At 42.4% G+C, this 21128-nt stretch overlaps 1 long non-coding RNA gene across 1 annotated transcript; it reads right to left on the bottom strand.

The window, feature by feature from the left end:
- Positions 1–11721: 11721 nt before the first annotated feature.
- On the bottom strand, positions 11722–20261 carry LOC120886690 (uncharacterized). The gene is made up of 2 exons (XR_005729769.2): positions 19864–20261; positions 11722–16131 (listed from the first exon to the last, which is right to left on the bottom strand). It is a non-coding gene; the product is annotated as an uncharacterized LOC120886690 (long non-coding RNA).
- Between the last annotated feature and the right edge of the window lie 867 nt (positions 20262–21128).

The raw sequence follows: 21128 nt of genomic DNA on the forward strand, positions 1-21128 counted from the left end.
AAAGAAAAAGAAAAAAAGGCATGGTGGCTCACACCTGTAATCCCAGGGGCGGATGGGGGTGTGCTGAGACATGAGGATCTCAAGTTCAAAGCCAGTTTCAGCAATTTAACAAGACCCTATGGAACTTAGTCAGACCCTGTCTCAATAAATAAATAAACAAACAGACAGACAAATAAATAAACTAAGGCTGGCTGGAAAAAGGACTGGGAGTATGATACCTTTACAGAGAAGAGAGGAGTAGATGGAAAGAGGAGACAGAAGGAATGAAATGGAGTACACTAAATTTCATACATGTATGATTATGTCAAAATGACTAATAAAAGCATAAAAAAATTCATTGAAAACAAAAAATGGGGGCTGGGATTGTGGCTCGGTGGTACAGTGCTTGCCTAGCACATGTGAGGCACTGAGTTTGATCTTCAGCACCACATAAAATAAATAAATAAAGGTATTGTGTTCATTTACAACTAAAAAAATTTTTTTTTAAATATATGTCTAGGGGTTGGGGTTGGGGCTCAGTGGTAGAGCATTTGCCTAGCATGTGTGAGGCACTGAGTTTGAGTCTCAGCACCACATATAAATAAAATAAAGGTCCACTTACAACTAAAATAAATATTTAAAAAAATGTATCTCTACAACTTTCAATAAGTTACATGAGTCATCTAATATTTTCTTATAAAATAGGCTTTGTGTTAGATAGACGATTTTTTTTTTGCCAAAATGGAGGCTAATGTAAGTGTTCTGAGCACATTAGACAAGTCCAATCTATGATGTTTGGTAACTTGGGTATATGAAATGCATTTTATCTATTTATTTTTGTTCTGGAGAATGAACTCAGGGATGCTTAACCACTGAGGTACATCCCCAGCCCTTTCTATTTTGAGACAGGGTCTCTGCCAAGTTGCTGAGGTGTGCCTGCGATCCTGCTGCCTTAGCCTCCCAAATTGCTGGGATTACAGGAGTGCAACACCACCCCTGGCTTTTAAGTGCTTTTCTGGGGGCTTATTAGGGATTGATTTAGGGGTACTTAGCCATTGAGCCACACCCCAGCCCTTTTTTCCCCTATTTTAAACTTTTTAATAGATTTTACATCTGATTTCTTCCACAATCAAAATGTTGTATATTTTTTTTGAAGTTTTATAGTTGTACATTTAGGCTTAAGATCCCATTAATTTATGTAACAGCTTAAGATATGGACTAACATTCAATCTTTTCGTATGGCAATCCAATTTCCCAGCATATTTTGTTGAAAGGACTTTCTTCAACCTACTTAAAATAGATATATTCATCTATTTGTCTATCCTTTCTCTAGCATCATATCATATTGACTAACGTTCTTGCAGTGCAAGTATGAATTCTCCAACTTTGTGATTCCTTTCCAGATTATAATGGATAATTCTAGTTTCTTTGCTTTTAAATCAATTTTGGAATGACCACAAAGTCATATTGGAACTTTGCTTGAGATTGTATTAAAATCATTAAAACTTCTTATCTATGATGTTTCAATCCATCAATATACTGCATCTCTGCTTTTAATTAGGAATTATTTAATTTTCTTACTGACTGCTGTTGAGTTCAGCAGCAAAGTGTACAAACACATGACTCGTGAAATTTCCTGATGTGATTTAAGGGAGATCATTTGTGAGAAGCATCATGATATTTTTCAACACAGGGGATGTCTTTCTCTTCTCCACTCCTTAGGTTTAAAATTTAGCAGCATCACCACAAAAAGATGGAGAAAAGAGTCTAGTTGATCCCAATAATTGATTCTGTTGTATCCTGCCATCCGTTTTAATAACTTTTAAAATAAAAATACTGATTAAAAAGATTAAGAGCATCTGGCATGGACCATCCTTAACCCCTTATAAATTAATTACATGAAGGTTTAAAATGCATTTTCAAAGTCAATAAGAAAATGTTTCAGTCTTTGAGAGGAAAACGGACTTTGAGGTTCAGCAGTGGAGGGATCTGAGAGGCAGGGAGCTCTAAAGGAGAAATCTTGCAAATGAAAAGCAGTAGGTGAGAATATGTTATAGCATTTGGGAATCCAGAGGAAATACTAACAAAGAAGGGGGTGTGTCCTCCATACAATGTATTTCCCAGTTTCATCAAACCTCTTCTGGGAAAAATCCCATGTATATATTAGCATATTTTACAGAATACATATAATATAAATATATTATACATATAATATATAAAGCTTATTTAATATATAATATACAGTATGAATATATAACACATAATATACATGTAGAACATGTAATATAAAATGCATATTTTTTCCTAAATAGCCTAAGTATAAATATTTCCCCAGGAGTTCACAATTTCTATGCATAATCTCTTAGAAAGCACAAATTATTTCTTGTGGTAGCCTCACACTGAAAAATGGATGCCTAAGATCCAAAAAAGGCATCTCTGTGATTATATCTACACCCCCAGGGACACAACATAAGCAGTATATGTTGTACATTACTTCAGCCCTTTTTTATATTTTATTTTAACACAGGGTCTCACTAAGTTGCTGAGGCTAGCTTTGAACTCGAAATCCTCCTGCTTCAGCCTCCCAAGACACCAGGATCACAGCTGTGTGCTACTGTGCCTGGCTTAAATGCATTTATGACTTACAGTAATTTCAGTTTACAATAGGTTTATCCAGACAAAACCTCATTGTAAGTGGAGGAGCATCTGTATTTGAATACTTGTTAAATGAAGAAAGGTACAAATATGTTCTCTGGCTCATCCAAGACAACTTCAGAGTGAAAATTTAATTTCCTAAAAATTGGTAATTCAAATACAGCTTAAATAAAACATAGCTATTCACCAAACACCTGCAAGTAGATGGTAAAAAGACTCCACCGAGATGGGCTTGATAATTCTGTCACTTGCTTCACTGTGCCTAAAAACTTCTTGAGTAGTCAATAAACACAATATACTTTTCTTTGACCAGTGCAGGGACAGTTAACTGCATAAAGTGTTTTTTCTGTTTGTTTGTTTTTGTTTTGTGAAATGGAGTCTCACTATACCGCTCAGTCTGGTCTCTAGCTCCTGGGTTCAAGGGATCCTTCTGCCTCAGTCTGCCAAGTACTGAACTAGCAGCACATGTCACTGTGCCTGGCTCTGCTTGATGTTTACCAGGACTCAGCTGAGGGGTTGTTTCATACATCATAGGAATTAGGAACATACCAAAGAAGCTGGGGGTGTAGTTCAGAGGTAGAGTGCTTATCTAGAATTCTCTAGGCCCTGGGTTTGATCTCCAGCACTGCCAGAAAAGGGAAAAAAAAAAAAAAAAAAACCTACCAAGGATCAGTCTATGACACTGGTTGCCAAGAGCCCCAGGATGCTGGAGTAATATGGAATCTACATTCTAGACAGCCCTACCTTCAACTGCTCACAGTCCAGTAATGAAAAAGAATGAACAGTGCACCAGTCCCAATCTGGGCCCAGCTTCTACTCAAGTTCACGGATTTGTGCTGTTCTCTCCTTTTCACCTTGGGCTGGTCAATGAGAAGTTAATGAACTAGGAAGCCAGTCAAGCCCTAAACAAACTGTCCCCACCACCCAGAGGCCTAAAAGCCACAGACTTCCCACTATTCCTCACAGTGAATGGTGGAGGAAATTCAGTCTTATTCCTAATAAACAGTACCAAATTAAAATATATCCCACTGTACCATGACAAGCACCTGGGCCATTACTGTAGGCTAATGTATTCTGTTTGCTTGACACCTTCAGAAGCTGTTCTTCTTTGCCAGGATGATACCAGTATGTGTATCTTGTTTTTTTCTTAGACTGAAGTAAGCACAACGAGGTTCTCTATAAGTTTTGGATGGCTGGTCTCAGGAGAGAGCTGTCATTTTTTATAACACTGAGTGAATTCTGGGCACAAATAATTCATTTTCTTTTAAGGAAAAAATGGGCATAGAGTGTTAAGGTCTGTAGACAAGTCAAAATAACAGAGATGTAGGCTTTTTTTAAAAAGTCTAACTATAAGGTCCTTGCTTAGCATCTGGACGGCCACTTAAGTGACAGCTCCCATTTTAAGGAAAAAGTTTTGCTTTCCCACCCAAGGGTGTTTCTGAGAAAGGCTCACCATTCCCTCATACCAACTGAACCCTTAACCACCCCCATTAGGACCCCTCCATCCCCACAGCCTCTGATTCCCGAGCCTGCCCCATAAAAGTCCAGAACCCTTCTGGTTCCCTTTTCCAACTCTTAGGACTGGCTGCAGAGGACTGACGAGGCCCAGGTCCCCATTACCCCACCGCTTCCATCCCTAGGGTAACTCTGCGTATTTCAGGTAGGCCTGTCTCCTTCCTCCTGGACTCTGGGGCTACATATTCAGTCCTCAAGGACTTCTGGGGGCCTACTACTCCTTCTGTGACCTCTATTGTTGGGGTACAGGGTCAACCTTTCCAACCCCTGCAGACACCTAGCCTTGTTTGTGCTTTTGGCTCTCTAATTTTTACCCACTCCTTTTTGGTCATTCCACAGTGCCCTGTTCCCCTTATGGGAAGGGACATCCTCACAAAGTTGGGGGCTATGCTTCCTTTCTCCCCTCATGTACGCTTCCACCCAGACTCACCTGCTGCTCCCCTGATCCTCACCCTTACCTTAGGACCATCCCCTATCCCTTCTGCCAGTGCCTTCCCACTACCCCCTTCCAAGGTGGACCCTACCGTCTGGGATGTTTCAAGTCCTTCTGTTGCGCCACACCACGAGCCCATTCACATCCACCTAAAGACTTCCTCCATTTTCTGGCCCAATCACAATACTTGCTTTCCTGACAAAAACTCCAAGGCTTACAGCCTATCATTCAAGACCTCTTGTAAAAGGGATTCCTTAGACCACTCATTCCCCATCTTGGCAGTAAAAAAGCCCAATGGTTCCTATTTCTTGGTCCAAGACCTCCATTCCATCAACTCTGTGGTCCCAATCCATCCTGTGGTCACCGATGCTTATACCCTTCTGTCCACCACTCCTTCCCGGACCTCTTACTTCTCAGTGCTAGACCTGAAAGATGCCTTCTTCTCTATTCCCCTCCATTCTGACTCTCAAGACATTTTCACCTTTACATGGACAGACCCTGAGTCTTATAACTCCACTCAGCTGACGTGGACTGTTCTTTCCCAAGGGTTCCAAGATAGCCATGGCGAAGGACCAAGGACCCATACATCACACATCTCACTCAGTCTATGGTGCTACAGTATTTTTTTTTTTTTTGAGAGAGAGAGAGAGAGAGAGAGAGAGAGAGAGAGAGAGAATTTTAACATTTATTTTTTAGTTTTCAGCGGACACAAGATTTTGTTTGTATGTGGTGCTGAGGATCGAACCCAGGCCGCACACATGCCAAGCGAGCGCACTACCACTTGAGCCACATCCCCAGCCCGGTGTTACAGTATTTTGAAGTCTCTCCTTTGAGGTCAGTGTCAGGACACCTGTAAACTTCTTAACTTCCTTTCTGCCTGTGGCTATAGGGTTTCTCCATCCAAGGTACAGCTTTCCTTGGCAATGGTAACACACCTAGGCCTCCTCCTGATCCCTACACACAAAGCCATTACGGTTGATAGAAAGGGCCTATCGCTGATATACCAACGCCCTCTACTAAGGAAGAAATTCTCTCCTTCCTAGGTATGGCAGGATTCCTCAGAGCTTGGATTCCTAACTACTCTATATTGGCTAAATGTCTATATGGTATGGCCCAGGGCCCACTCTCTGAACCTCTATTGCACTCTGTTACAAAGCCCTTCACCAGGCTCCAGCAGGCCCACCTCCAGGCCCCTGATCTCCATCTCCCTGATCTCACACGCCCATTTCACCTTTGTGTGGCTAAAAAGCAGGGATTTACTCTAGGAGTCCTCAGACACATGCTGAGGCCAATCGTTGCCCCTGTGGCTTATCTATTGAAGGGTCTTGACTCTACTGTTCAGGGATGGGCCCCTTGCCTGCAAACATTGGTTGCAGCCTCTCTACTCATTAATGAGTCAAAGAAACTCACCTTTGGGGCCCCACTCACCATCCTGGCTCCCCGTACCCTAAAGAAACTCCTCACCTACAAGGGCTTACATTCTTTACCCGCTGTCGCCTTTTATCTCTCCAGGTTTCCCTGGTGGAAGATCCCAGTCTTACCTTCCACACGTGCTCACCTACTCTCTCTTCCCTGCTACTCTCCTCCTGGCTCCTCAGGACTCTTCCACCTCTTCTCCTCTTACCCATTCAGGCATTGAAACTCTGGAGGAGCTTCTTCCATCCCTCCCACATATAGGAAGGCCCGTTGCTCCAGGTGACATACACAGGGTTCACAGATGGCTCCTCCTTCAGGAGGAAGGGAGTTCGAAGGGCAGGTGATACCCACAGGCCCTCTCAAGCTGTGTTTCTCCAAGGCTGGAACCCCCAATCTTCTTTCGGTCTCTGAGGACCACAAGGACACTGCAGAATCATCCTTGGCAAATTCACAAGACCCTCTCTCAAAATAGAAAGGGCAGCAGATGTAGCTTAATGCTCCTGGGTTCAGTCCCAGTACTAGGGGGTGGAGCTAAAGTGTAGTTAAGAAAAAAGTAGTAAGTGTAGGAATGTAGATCAGTGGTAGAGTACATGCTTGCTCTCTGGGAGGCCTTGAGTTCAGTCCTCGCTCGCACCAAAACATGAAAAAGGAGGAAGGAGAGAATGACAAATGAGTATTATTATTACACGTACTTATTTATTTACTTATGGTTCTGGGGATTGAACCCAGGGGCACTCAGCCACATCCCGAGCTCTTTTGTATATTTCATTTTGAGGCAGGTTCTCAAGGCAGTTGCTTAGGGCCTCACTAAATTGCTGAGGCTGGCTTTGAACTCAAGATCCTTCTGCCTCAATTTTCCAAGCCACTGGGATTACAGGCATGTGCCACGGCACCCAGCTCCACCTTTATTTTTAATAGAATGTACTTAAGATACTCAAATTTATGTAACTTCATTAATGGTGGCTATGTTTAATACTGGCTGGTAAAAATTTTCCTGTAAATTTGCCAACTGCTTTTGTAAACTGGTACATGACTGCTCCAGCAATCTACTGATTGTGATGAATGTTTGCTGGTTAAATTCAAATGCAGGGTTAATATTATAGTTAATGTGCGGCGATCTTACCTAACCTTTCATTGCTAGTCCTTGACACATAAGTTCTTTTGTTGTTGTTTTCAACTCAGAACTGGAACTGGAACCGTTCATTCCCCATGGCAGCTGTTCCAAATTTTTAATCTGCTTACAGAGGAAGTGATGGCCTGCCCACTCCCAGGCGCCCATCCTGATCCACCTGGGCTCCTGCTCTTGGCCATCACTCCAGGACATCAGACCTTTCAGAGCAGTCAGCACTTCCCAAACTGAACTCATTATTTTCTGCCTGAACTTGCTCTTCCTCCCCCTTCTCCACCTATTTTACGCCCTAACCACAAAGAACTATTTGTTCCCTATCTCATTTAATACCATCCCAATCACTCTGTTTACCAAGTTTGAACTCCTAGTGCCATGGTCGTAAGTCAAAGCTACATTAAAAAATAACCTGCAGCTGGGTAGCAAGGGCAGTAATTCAGGCTTAATTGGCCTGAGGTGTGGTCTGGGCCTTAAGGGAAGAGGAAGTTTAAAAAATTTTTTCAGATGAGTCTAATGTACAGCCAAGGTACAAACCACTATTTTAGTGTCATCTTTACTTGCTTCCTCTTAGCATTTATTATTTTTTAATTGAATGCCCAAACTTGTCAATTCTGCCTCCCAAATGTCTTTCCAACCCACTGCTAATCTCCATTTCTATGTCTTTTCCTTGTCACCTTCTCTCCTGGACTGCTATACTGGCTTTTTGACTTGTCTCCCCAGTCTTTCCTCCTCTATTGCATCTGATTTTAACTGCCAAAGTGATATTTTCAAAATACAGGTCTGGTCGTGTCTTACACCCACTGCAAAGTCATTACAGTGGCAAACATTTGCTCCATAATATTTGGATACCAAAAAAAAAAAAAAAATCACATTCCACTATCTTTCTAAATCAAATTAAATTTACTTTGAGTATCCATTTTCTAGGTGAGTGCCTTATTATTGACAGTTTTTCTTCCTAGAATTGTACAAGAATCCTAGGAAGCTAAAAAGTCTAGAAAGTTCTGGGCACACCCTTCTGGGTCCATCTCAGTCACTGCTGAGATGCTCTTTGTCTCTCTGATTCAAACAGAAAACAAATCTTTCACATTTTCTTGCCATAAGTGGAGCTTCTCTGGGACCAGGACATAATTACCCTCAATCTGGGGCACTGTGTGTCAACTGGTGTCCAGGAATCCACCACAAGGGACCTGCTACCCCAAAGTCCCAGACCCTTCCCTGTTTTGGGGAAACTGACTCTGCCTCTTCAACCCTGGAAGGCTCCCTTCTCCCAGAGAAACCAGCTTCAAAGTTCAACCCAGGGCCCCTGGCCTGGAAGCCTGAAACAATCCCCTGGATGGAGAGGAGAATCCTGGCCCTGGCCTGTTCTGAGCAGTTCATATCCCTGGACTGGGCTTCTCTTGACTAGGTGGAAAGAATGGTGTGTCCTCTCAGCACAGGTGGCTATGACTTCCCCTTTCCTAGGCTTCTGTTGTGGCCCCACCCACTGTCGTATCAACACATTCCTCCTTCACTTGACCCTGTCCAGTTACAAAATAATAGAAGGAAGGTGCGGTGCAGTCAATGATTAAACAACCCTATTGTTAATTGGTCATTTACTTGCAAACTCCAGCATCCATCCAAAAAAGAGCTCACAGGAGCTAGAGTCTCTAGTCTGCTCAGCTTGTCACTCAGCATCCCTCTTGGCTACTCTGGCCACCTTCCCTAGGGTCTGCAGGGGACATATTGAGCATTAATGAACAATGTAGTCCCCCAACCATGGTCTCCATTACTTTGCTTATGCTGATCTCTTTGCCTCCAATCCCTTCCTTTGTCCCTCCTATACCTGGTGTGCTCCTATTTTTTTCATTTAATACCCAATGAAATGTCACCTTCTTCAAAAAACTTCCAAAATTGGGCTGGGGTTGAGGGCTCAGTGGTAGAGTGCTTGCCTCGCATGCATGAGGCACTAGGTTTGATTCTCGGCACTACATAAAAATAAATAAACAAAGGGTATTTGTCCATCTACAACTAAATATATATATATATATATATATATATATATATATATATATATATATTGAAAAAAAAACTTCCAAAATCATCTCCCCAGATGCTAGATTTAGCCTTCCGTTTCATAGCATTCATTTTATAGTTATTGCTTCATCTCTCCCAGGCCTACACAAAACACATTCTATCTCACACTGTCATGGGTAGAAATTGTGGTTTTCAGATCTTTGTATCTTCAGTACCTTTTATAAGTCAGGCATATGTGCTAGGCGGGTTCCTAGAGTTTTAGAACTCTAAGGAAACTTGGTGTCATTTAATCCAGCCATATTCTAACTTTTCCAGTTTTTTTTCCAAACATCTTACATGGCAATATTTAAATCAATTGTTGCTAAAAGCTCAGTCCTTGTCCTTGAAGCCAATCCAATAACCAGGACATGGTTTTGAGAAAAAGGAAAAAAGAAGGTTTATTGCTTTCCTAGCAAAGGAAAAATGCAGGGGACTCCTGTCCCAAAGGCTGTAGTTTTGCCCATCAGCAGGAACAGGGCGTTTTTAAAGAAGTGATTAGAGAAAATGAGATTGGGGAGGAGAGATCAGGAAGGAGAAGATTAGGGAGAAGAAGGTTGGGAAAAAGAAAAAAAACATGTAACTTTCAAAGCCACAAGGAATATAGTCAAAGCATCAAGTGAACCCCTGTAACACATCGGGGGTAGAAACTCTAGATAAAAGAGAGGAGATATGGTGTGGAGAGAGGGCCATCCCACAGATAAAGGTCAAAACCCACAATGCCCTCATGTTACAACTAACACAACCAAAGCCACAACCCTTGGAAAGTAGTCACTTTATCCTCTCCAATCTTATCAAATCATCACAGGTTCATAAGAAGAATCAATGGCCCATTTTTAAAACCTTCATGGGTTAAACAATTTCCTTTGCCACATTATTGTACATCCTATTAACCAATATTTCAAGGAAGGTGTTTACAGGCAAGTTATTACTATGTCAGTGTTGCAGAAACATGTACAGCAATTATCTGGGTTTTTTTTTATTGCTTTAAAAATTTTCCCCTATAATATTATGTGGGTGTTTGTGAAATTAAACAGCTTGAGTCAGTGCCACAGAGTTTTGCTGGTGTGCCTCTGAGTAGTTCCGACCTGCAAAAAGATTCTGCCCAGGTGAAGATCCCCCGGAAGGATCTGTAGTCCCTTATTACGAAGTTCAATTTAGTTTTTCTTATTCTTTTCTTTTTCCCAGCTGGGGGTCAAACTCAGGACCTTGAGTATACTAGGCACTTGCTCTATCATCAAGTTATATCCCCAGCCCTCCAATTTGTTTTTTCTTTATGCTGTTATTGGTGTTTTTAAACAATGCCAGGAAGCTATCCAAAGTGACAGTGAGGGGTGAAGATGTAACTCACTGATAGACAGCCTGCCTAGCATGCATGAAGTCTTAGACTTGATCTTCAACATGGCAAAGCAGAAAAAAAGTCTCAGTGTGTTGAGATGAAACTTGCTTTAAGGGTGGAAGCATTTGTTCATATAGATCTTGAGAACTTTTAAGTTACAAGGGAAGCCACTAGAAATTGTCAGGGTCAGATCACAATTGCTGGAGGAGTCAATGCACATTATGAGGTACCGGGAGGAGATACTGCTAGCTCTATTACACTCAAACTCTTTGAGTCTGGTACTTCCTCTCCCTTGCTGCCCTCTTTGCCTGGGCTCACCATCTCTGGCATGGACTCTCGATGTTTTCTCCTAACACAGAAAGGCAGCTCCAATGCCTATGCAATGAGGAAGTGGATTCCAGGAAGGGAAGTTTGGGGGCAGTCTCATGTCAGTGGACCAGATCTAGCTCTCTTTTAGACAAGATCTAACTTGCTTGTCAAAGGGACAAGAAAAGTTATTAGGTTGATTCTGTAGTCCCGATTACTTGGGAAGCAGGAGGATCATTTGATACTAAAAGTTCGAGGCCAGCCTAGGAAACATAGCAAGACCCAATCTCAAAAAAAAAAAAAAAATAGAAATACAAACAAACAAATAAATAAATGTCACTGAAGCTCTTTGGGTGCCTCTTTCAGTGTATTCCTCAGGGATTTTAGTTTATACCACTTTCTCCTGTTACCCAGACTCCATGATGGAAAACATGGTCTTGATCCATAGTTGAAGCACATTTGCATTCAAGAGACCAAACCTGGCAGGAACTAGAATCTCCTTGGCTGAATTCTGAATTCCCCTGCAAGGGATTCTAACTGGCCCTGACCAAGCACCACTGTCAGGTGGAAGGGGCAGAGCCAGGCTGGGAAAGACGAGCAAGATAGATGACCCAAGGATAAACCTACACCTCTGCCCTGTCAGATGGCACAGTCATTCTTCCTCAAGTAGAGCTCTTGCCTCAGCTGCAGTCACCTCCTGTCTAGGATGGGACAATGGGATGAGAATATAATCTATCCTGCTTCCTCTGCCTTCCTCACAGCATTATGAGTTGTTGATCTCTAATAAACTCCGTGTCTGTGTCTACTTCCAGCAAAGCCAAGCTTTGGCAATGGCACATATTCTTCTGCCTGCCTCTTGGGTTCCCATCATCTGTCCCAATACACCCTACCTCAGACACCATCTCTTTTTTTTTTTTTTTTTGGTACCCTGGATTGAACTCAGGGGCGCTCAACCACTGAGCCATATCCCCAACCCTTTCTTACATTTTATTTAGAGACAGGGTCTCTCTAAGTTGCTAAGGCTGGCTTTATTATAGGGAGCCTCTCAGAAACAACTCTAAGTCTGAATTTAAACAAAAGAGAGCTTTATTTACCGGTCAGGGACTGTCACCCGTAGATAGTGACTGATGCTCTGTGGGAGAATAGCAAAAGCCTTTGAGGGAAATTCGCTATTTAAGGAAGAAAACCACATCCTATGGAATTTTTCTGTTAGCAAGCAAGCAAGTTACAGAAGCTAAAAAAAAAAAAAAAAAGCTGTTAGCAGAATAACTCAGTCAACTGCATCTTGGGTCTAATCAGGTGCTCAGAAGGGGTGAGAATCTACTTCAAAGTCAAATAGGTCACCAAGACCACCATATCCTGGGTTGAGTACATTTTGTGGGGTACAAAGTTCAGAAGACAATATATATTTTTTGCATTTAGCAGAAAACAGTTTTCATTTTGTTTTCTCAGAATGGGTCCTGAAGATGTCTCTTCACAGGAGCAGTAACAGAAAAACCAAAGTCAAGTCTAGAATAGATGAGATGGAGTCCCTATGGCCACAACTGTTTGATCGTAGACATAGTGACTCCATTCTTGCTACTCCCACAAGGAGGGAACTATTACAAGTGATCTGGTAGTTTTACCCCAGCAATTGCTTTACATAACCAATATTAGTATCTTATTTAATGCTTACTGAAGACTATAGTTAACTTGTGGCCTACACACACATATTTACCTATTATTTTATTTTTATTATCTTACTTATCAAAATCTTGTTCCTATAGTCTAGAACTTATACCTATAACTTATTGATCAGTTCACACCACAACAGCTTTGAACTTACGATCCTCTTGCCTCAGCCTCCTGAGCCACTGGGATTACAGGTATGCAACGTCACACCTGGCAGATTCCACCTCTTCTAAGAAGCCTTTCTTACTTGCTCCAGTCAGATGTCCTCTCTCTCTACCTGGTGAAGTGGTGTGTCTCTTCTATTGAACATGCACCATTCCTCCTAATATTGTAGCTATTTGTGAGCTTTTATACCTGCCACCAAAACACACTAGTCAGTAAATCCTTGATGTGCAAGGCCTCTTTTTGCTTTATAAAAACAATTTATTTACTTTCTTTTAATTAATTTCTTCTTTTTTTCTGGTTGTGGGGATTGAACCCAAGACACATTACCAATGAGCTACATCCCCAGTCCATTTGCTTTTTATTTTGAGACAGGATCTGGCTAAATTGCTATGGCTGGTCTTGGACTTGTGATCAAGCCTCAGCCTCCTGATTCAATGAGATTACAGACATATACCACCATATCTGGCAAAAACAATTTATCTATTTTGTGGTTTTGGGAATTGAACCCGGGACCTTGTGCATTATAGACAAGGGCTTACCACTGAGCTCCACCTCCACCCACATTTTTGCCCCACCAATTCTCTTCCCATCCCTCAGTGAAAGACTATAAATATTCCCAACACCTTGGAAGAATCCGGTGGTAAATGACCACATTCTGCTAAAGTTCTTTAAACTTTTTTCTTTAAAATATAGGGTAAGAATAAGTTTTAAAATATAATAAATTTGCCAAGTTGTTCAACCTTCTCCACTAGCCTGTTATCTCCTTGATAGCAGAGAGCATTCCATTATCAATTTGTTCACATCCCTCCTGAACACATTTGTGAGTACAGGATACAGGATGGAGGCTAGACCCACATGTCTGCAGTCCACTAGGCCTGGGTCACATCCTGGCTCTATCAACTTCCTTCACAACCTTGAGCAAGTCACTTCATTCATTCAGCGTTCAGCTTTTCACTTGTAAAATGGGAATAACCCCTGCCTCATAGGGTTGTGGAAAAATTAAATGCTTGCATCAAGTACAGTGTCTGGGTTAGATAAATGATAACAAGTAACTCATTTTATCTATTATTAAAGGATGTTCTATAATGTTTATGAAATGACAAATAATACAATGAAGGAAGAAGAAGAAAATAGCTTGGAGAAAATCTGCTTAGAGGGCTGGGGTGGTGGCTCAGCGGCAGAGCGCTTACCTCACATGTATGAGACCCTGGGTTCGATCCTTAGCACCACAGAAAAATAAATGAGTGAAATAAAGGTATTGTGTCCAACTACAATTTAAAAAATTTAAAAAAAAGAAGAAAAGAAAATCTGCTTAGATATTTGGGGAGGGTAGAGATCAGGAATTGTAAGGCATGTGAACTTCTTAACTGTTTCATCTTACTTTTAAACAAGAAGGAGCTGAGGTCCAAAGCAAGCAATCACCTATAACAGGTGCTTAATAAATGGAACAGAGACTGAAGAGGGAGAGGAAATAAAGGAAATGAATCTAAGATTAGGACAGGAGCTGGAGATGCAGTGGTAGAACACTTGCCTAGCATGAACACAGGCCCCAAGTTCACTCTCTCAGTACCTCCAAGAGAAAAAAATAAATAAATAAGCCTAAGACTAGTGTAACTGTTCTGAAACCTTTGGGTCTTAGGATCCCTTTATGACCTTTAAAATTTTGCAGTCAGGCGCTGTGGTGCTCCCTACAATCCCAGCTACTCAGGAGGCTGAGGCAGAAGGATTTCAAGTTTGAGGCCAGCTTGGGCAATTTAGAGAGATCCACCCCCCAACCCCAAAGCAAAATTTAAAAAAAAAGTTGAGGATCCTATGAATTTTGTGTATGTGGCTATACCTGCTGATATTTCTAGTATTATAAATCAAAATTGGAGACTTAAATTTTTTAAATTTTTTTTATAAAATAACAGGGATGGGAGTATAGCTATTTGACTTGATCCTTTTACTTTTGGGGATTGAACTCAGGGTCTGGTGCAGGCTAGGCAAGAGCTTTCTCCCTGAGCTGAATCCCCAGCCCTGTTCTTTTATTTTTTGAACAAATTTTATTTTAGAACAATTTTAGATTTATAAAAAAATTGAGAATGTAGTAAAGAGTCCCACAAACCCCACACCCAGTTGCCCTTATAACATCCCACATTACTATAGTACCAACAATGAACCAATATTTATACTGAAGTCCATGTGTATGCGAGACAAGCACTCTACCAACTAACCTATATCCCCAGCCTGGCAACTGAAATCTTAATACCTACCTCCCAAAGCTGATGGGAGGATAGATGAGCTCATGTCAGGGCCTGACACAAAGAAGGTTCTCAATAGATATTCTTTCTCTTGCCCCACTGTAGCCAGTACAGCAACTTGCACATCTTGCTCAGTTAACTTCTTGTGAATTAGTGAATGCAGTCAGCCTTTATTATTCCAGGAGATCCTCTTAGGGTCAAGGCTGCCCTTGCTGGTCACTTTTGGCTTGGTTCTTTAACAATTTTGAAGTCCAACTGGATCTGGACTAAATGGTGTTCTTTCACCACAGCTAGATACCCTGTGGGAAGTCACAAGTATTCAGGAGAATACTTGATTCATCTAAAGATAGAAGGTATCTTCAGTCAAGGTCAAAGGTCTGAGTCTTCTGATTTTCAAGAGAACCCCTAAATTCACTAGCAACAGATTAATTTATTTTTTAACATCACACAGGGAAAAGTTAGAAGTGTCTAAAGTTGGTTTTGGCTGCCAGGCAGTCAATTTGCTGCCTCTGCTTACAGACAGACAACATGAGCCTGCTTTCCTGTGACCGTGGAGGTAAGGGCCCTTGGCCTTAAGAACACAGCCTTCATGCCAGGCGTAATGACGCATGCCTATAATTCCAGCTACTTAGGGAGCTGAGACAAGAGGGTCACAAGTTTGGAGCCAGCCTGGGTAACTTAGTGAGACCCTGATTTGAAATAAAAAATAAAGAGGGCTGGGGATGTGGCTCAGTGGTAGAGCGCCTCTGGGTTCAATCCCCAATAATGAACAAAACAAAATAAAAACCAGCCTTGCACAGGGCTGGTGAACTGTCCTCACCCCCAGAACTTCTCCAGGCTAAAGGCTAAGAGAAGAGGAAAAGATTTGCAGATGCAAAGACTCCTGCTATCTCCTGGACTCCTACAGTATTCCTGCAAGGTAAGTGTCATCATCATCCCCATGTGACAGAGAAGGGAACAGCTCAGGAATATTTTCATCATTTGCCAAAGCTCCGCTTGGCTTCTAGGTTACAGTACTAGGATTCAACCCAGGATTATCTGATGAGTTGGTAAATCCTGACTAGACTGTATTTGAAGACTCTAAATTCATAAAGAGAAGAGAGAAATAGAGCCTTCTTCCTCTCTGTCCTTCCAGACTCAGGCCTGGGCTCCTGCAGTCAGTGCTCAGGAACACCGTTGGCTTAGGATCAGTTGGTTGACCAAGTGAAGACAGGTGTATGGCCATATTTTCTCAAACCTGAAACAAAATTTAAAAATTCAGATTATCTCTGCCAGATAGATACACTTCTTCACCACATAAGAAAAATCCACACACCTGTAAAAAATTCGGTCATCTGAATTAAGTCGTTGGAGTGGTTTCAAAGAAATACAGAAACAAATATTTAAAAGAATAGAGTTGTGATTACTAATCGTCTTTTCAGAAGCTGTTCCCATTTTCCCTTCCCACCAGTACTCTGAAAGAACATTTTTCACAATTAAAAAGAAAAGTCTCTTGGCCTGGGGCTATACCTCAGTTGGTAGAGTGCTTGTGCTCACATGCACAAGGCCCCCGGGTTCAATCCCCAGCACCACAATAGATAAAAACAAAATAAAAAGTCTCCTATTATTCTTTCAGGAGCAAATCCTGAATGGTATTCCGTATGCTGGAAACCTCGAGTGAGTAAGTGGCTAGCCATGATGGCAGAGAGACCTCAGCTATTTCCAGTGATTAATATCTCCATGTCAGTGTTGCGCAATACAGAACTCAAGTTACAGACTCAATCCAGTGAAAAGATGTGAAAGGGGTTTAGAGTAAAAATACCTATTGAAAGACTCTCTACCTATAGAAACATGCAAGATAGCTCCCGTGGAGTATATCATCATTTTCCTAAAAATTTGGCAAGAAGCTCACAGGAGTCCTGATAAGGCTGGCAGCATGGAAGAACATTTCCTCTTCTTGGTGGCACCCAGCCAGCTTCTGACAGCCCCATGCCAGCTTCCCAGCGCTGCAAATGGCTCAGAGTGTTTTTTTTTTCTTGACTTTATTATTCTAACTCACAACCTATACAAGGGATGAAATATGAAGCAATAGCAATGAGCCATGACCAATTTAAGGTGAAGTTCAAAATGCATAACCAAGCAACAGACTTAATCCAAATTCAGGATATTGGTACTAAGGTGGTCAAGCTCCAAAGAAGGCAGGGCCATTAGAAAAATAGAAGGAAAAGAAACTAAAATATTCCTTTGACTCTAGATGGGGCCAGACAGGCAGAGATTTTTTTTTTCCTCCTTCCTGGAAGACTTGAAACGGAAGTTATGGATGATAAAAAACAATCCTCTATGTAATTCATGGAGGCTAAAATATCATTTGTAGCATTACAAGTAATTAGAATGCTACAGTCAGACTGATCATAATTTATTCATGCATTCATTTATGAAATATGTTTTGACACCCACTCTCTGCCCTGAAATTGCTCACAGTCCAGGGAGAGACCCAGTCATGAAAACAAATAGTTAAAAATCAAAAGAATAAATTATAGAACCAAAAGGTGGAGAGCATAGAGGAAGGGCAGTCCGACTCCTCCTTTGAGGATAAAAAGCTGGGTTAGGGCCTGAGGATCTGGGGCTACAGAAGGTAGCTGGGCTGCCAAAATCAAAAGTTTGAACCAAGTTCAGGATCTATGTAGAAAGACAAAGTCCAGAGCCAGAAGAAAGGTCCTAGGATGGAAAACACAAAGGAGCCAAAAGAAACTTCCCCTCCTGGAGCACAGAGTTCCAAATCTGGGGAGCCAGCGAGGCCAGATTGGTCACAAAAAGGGAGCATTAACATCAATTGCATGAGCACTCCCCTGTTGTTCCTGCATAACTCTCTCCTTTGGAATCTCTTCATTCATGATCAAGCAACTAAAGGGTCAAGCTGGTGCACCAGAGGCCCCCAAGAGTAGGCTTCATAATCTTCTTTTTTTAAAAAAAAATTGTACTAGGGATTGAACCCAGTAGTAATTTATTACTGAGCTACATCCCCAGCCTCTTTTAAAATTTTATTTTGAGACAGGACCTCACTAAGTTGTGGGGCTAGCCTCATACTATTAATCCTCCTGTCTCAGCATCCCAAGTTGTTGGGATTACAGGGGTACACCACTGCACTTGGAAGGATGAGGCTTCTTGCTAGGCCTGCTTCTGGGTTGATTTTGTGTAAGTGGATCAGTCAAATTGGAGGACTAAGGATGCAATGATGGGGGGGTAGCTTGCTCTTTGGGGGCAAATGGGCAAAGTTTTCTTAGAGACATTGATAAATGGGTAGGAGTAAGTTAGTGGAAATAGGGTGTGTGGGAACTGAGTGTTCAAAGTGAGGAACTATGTGAGGGCCACAGATCCATGGATACCTGTTAGTCTGGACCAGTAGGATGGAGCCATTTGGGGGAGCCTTGGGTGCAGGCTGCAGGGCATGACTTTATCCTATAGACAGTGAGGAGAGCTTCTCTCTTTTTGTGTGTGTGTGGTGCTGGGGGTTGAACCCAGGGCCTTGTGCATTTGAGGCAAGCACTCTACCAACTAACTGAGCTATATCCCCAACCCAGGAGAGCTTCTCTTTAGCTCTCACTGCCTTACCAGCTAGATCTGAAAAGTAATGGACACCAAGCTTCTTCCTGTGTTCAGAGAACAACCACCAAGGAAACAGATTGAAGTTGTTTTTGTTTCTTGGTCTCTGTGCTGAGTAGGCCTGCAGATGTTCCAGTTTCAGAGAAGGTTTGTTTCAGAAAGTGCCCAGGGGTCTGCAGACATCAGGAGTAGCCTGAGTACCTTCTCAGGAAGATAAGCATGGTGAAGTGCCCCAAATCCCAGGATACAGCCATTTCTCTGAGCTTTAACCCATTACTTCTCAGACTCTCCTTTTTTAAACATTTTTTTTCTTTTTCTTTCTTTCTTTCTCCTCCTCCTCCTCCTCTTCTTCCTCTTCCTCTCCTTTTTTTTTTTTTTGTTTTTTTTTTGTTTTTGGTACTGGGGGTTAAACCCAGGGGGTCTTTACCACTGAGCTACATTCCCAACCTTTATTTTTTTTATTTTAAGACAGTGTCTTGCTAGGTTACTTAGGGCCTTGCTAAGTTGCTGAGGCTCACCTTGAACTTGAGGCTCACCTTGAACTTGCCAGCCTCCCAAGTTCCTGGGATTACAGGTATGTGCCACTGTTCCCAGTACCTCTTAGTTCTCAAAAGGACCACAGAGTCTGCAATTGACCAAAAGTAGTTTTCACAGGCCCCTTGTGGTAAATAATACATCCTCATACTGAAAGAACACTCTTGCCAGGCATGGTGATGGTTGCCTGTAATCTCAGATACTGGGGATGCTGAGGCAGAAAGATGGCCTGGGAAACTTTATCTCAAATAATAAAACAACAATAATAATAATAATAGGCTGGGGATATAGCTTAATGTGCCCTTAGCTCATTCCCAAACAAAAACAAAAAACACCAGTGGTAAAGCACCTGGCTTGCATTCATGAGGCCCTGGAATCCATCCCCAGCACTGCAAAAGTAAATAAAAGAACACTCTCTTACTAGGGACATAGTCCATTTGTCCCTGTCTGTTCCATGGGGAAATAGCTGGATTATCTAAAATACTAAGCCATCATCTGAGAATTCCACACACACTTTCTTCCTTCCCATCTACTTTTATGCACAGTTCTGCTTTGCAGACTTTCAGTAACCCTAAATCAACAGTGGTCAGAAGATATTAAATGGAAAATTCAGTAAATAAGCAAACCATAAGTTTTGAATAACTGTATTACAGTTCATTATTCTAATTGCTCTATATTATTATTAGGTATTAATATCTTACTATGCTTAATTTATAAATTAAATTTTATCCTGGGTTCGTGTATACAGGAAAAATAGTATGCAGTATGTAGGGTTTCAGGCATCCACTGGGGGTCTTGAATGTATTCCCTACCCCCACCCCACAAGGGGTCCACGAGGTAATCCGACTCTTACCACTTTATGTGGCTCAAAGCTTCAGGAATTCCAAAGGATTATTTCACCCAGCCTTGCAACAGTCGTGGTGGGGAGGGGAGGAAACTGAGGCTCAGAGAAGGAAAGGCCCACCGTTGGTGAATCGTCATATCCAGGACACCGGGGCTGCGCACTTTCTGCTGGCCTGCTTGGTCTCTCCTTTCAGAAGCCGGCAGAGGCCAGGCAAATGCAAGCGGGGTCATTTGGCAGGAGTCTGAAGCTCTAGCTGAGTGTTCGCTTGTTGGGTTGGGTGAGACTGATCCCTTTATAACTTGATCATTCCGACTGGGCCAGAAGGACAATACCTTATGAAGGTGAAACGTGCGTGGGGAGGAAGGGCTCATAATAATGCTTTGCATTTATGGGGTTCTTCCCCCCCCCCCCCCCCCCCCGAGCGTTTTACAGTTTCCACGGAACTGAGTCACCAGCTCTGCTGCGGGGAGATGGCGCGCTTCTCAACCCTCAGCCCCTCCTGAGGATTAGGGAGATCAGACTGCTAGAGCTGACCTGGCCCACGTCTCAGCTGTTCGCCCTTTGGGGTTACCGTCCTCCGGTGTGGAGTAGAAAGGAGAGGGCTAGGGGCAGAGCGCCACATGCTCCTCCCTGACAGCTTTCCGGAAGCCCCCGGTTCCTTACTCACAAGCCCCTAAAGAAGGAGCAGCTTTCAACAAATGGGAGGAGCCTCCGATCGGATCCTTCTTCCCCTTTCCTTCATTAGCAACACGAGTGAGGCTAAACCGAGGTTGGGGTAGTTAGGGTGAATCTCAGTTTCGCAGTGGTAAAAATTATCAGCTTGCATTTGATCCACCTCCCTGACTCCATGGTGTGAGGGAACACACCGAGAAGTTAAACCCTCCCAGGGCGCCACATTGCGCAACAGTCCTACTGGAGGCTCTCTGCCAGGCCCTGACCCTGTGCCCCAGCTTCACGCTCCTCTGAGAAACTTCCTCCTTTGTACTTCTGCCTAACAGATCTGACTTGCAAATCTTCCTACTCTGCCTTGTAAATCTGATCCCACTCTTCAGGAACACCCCTGCCTCTTCAAAGATTAGGGTTTGAGGGGCTGGGGATATAGCTCAGTTGGTAGAGAGCTTGCCTGGGGGTTCAATCCCTGGCACCATAAAACAAAACAAAAAACAAGGTTAGGGTTTGATGTCACCCCAAACCATACCCTACTCAGCAGAACAATTCTTTCGATCTGAGTTATTTAGTCTGGAATGATATCCAGACAATTAACAGGACAAACA

Source organism: Ictidomys tridecemlineatus, chromosome 5 (assembly GCF_052094955.1).
Source record: "Ictidomys tridecemlineatus isolate mIctTri1 chromosome 5, mIctTri1.hap1, whole genome shotgun sequence".
Lineage (NCBI taxonomy): Eukaryota > Metazoa > Chordata > Mammalia > Rodentia > Sciuridae > Ictidomys > Ictidomys tridecemlineatus.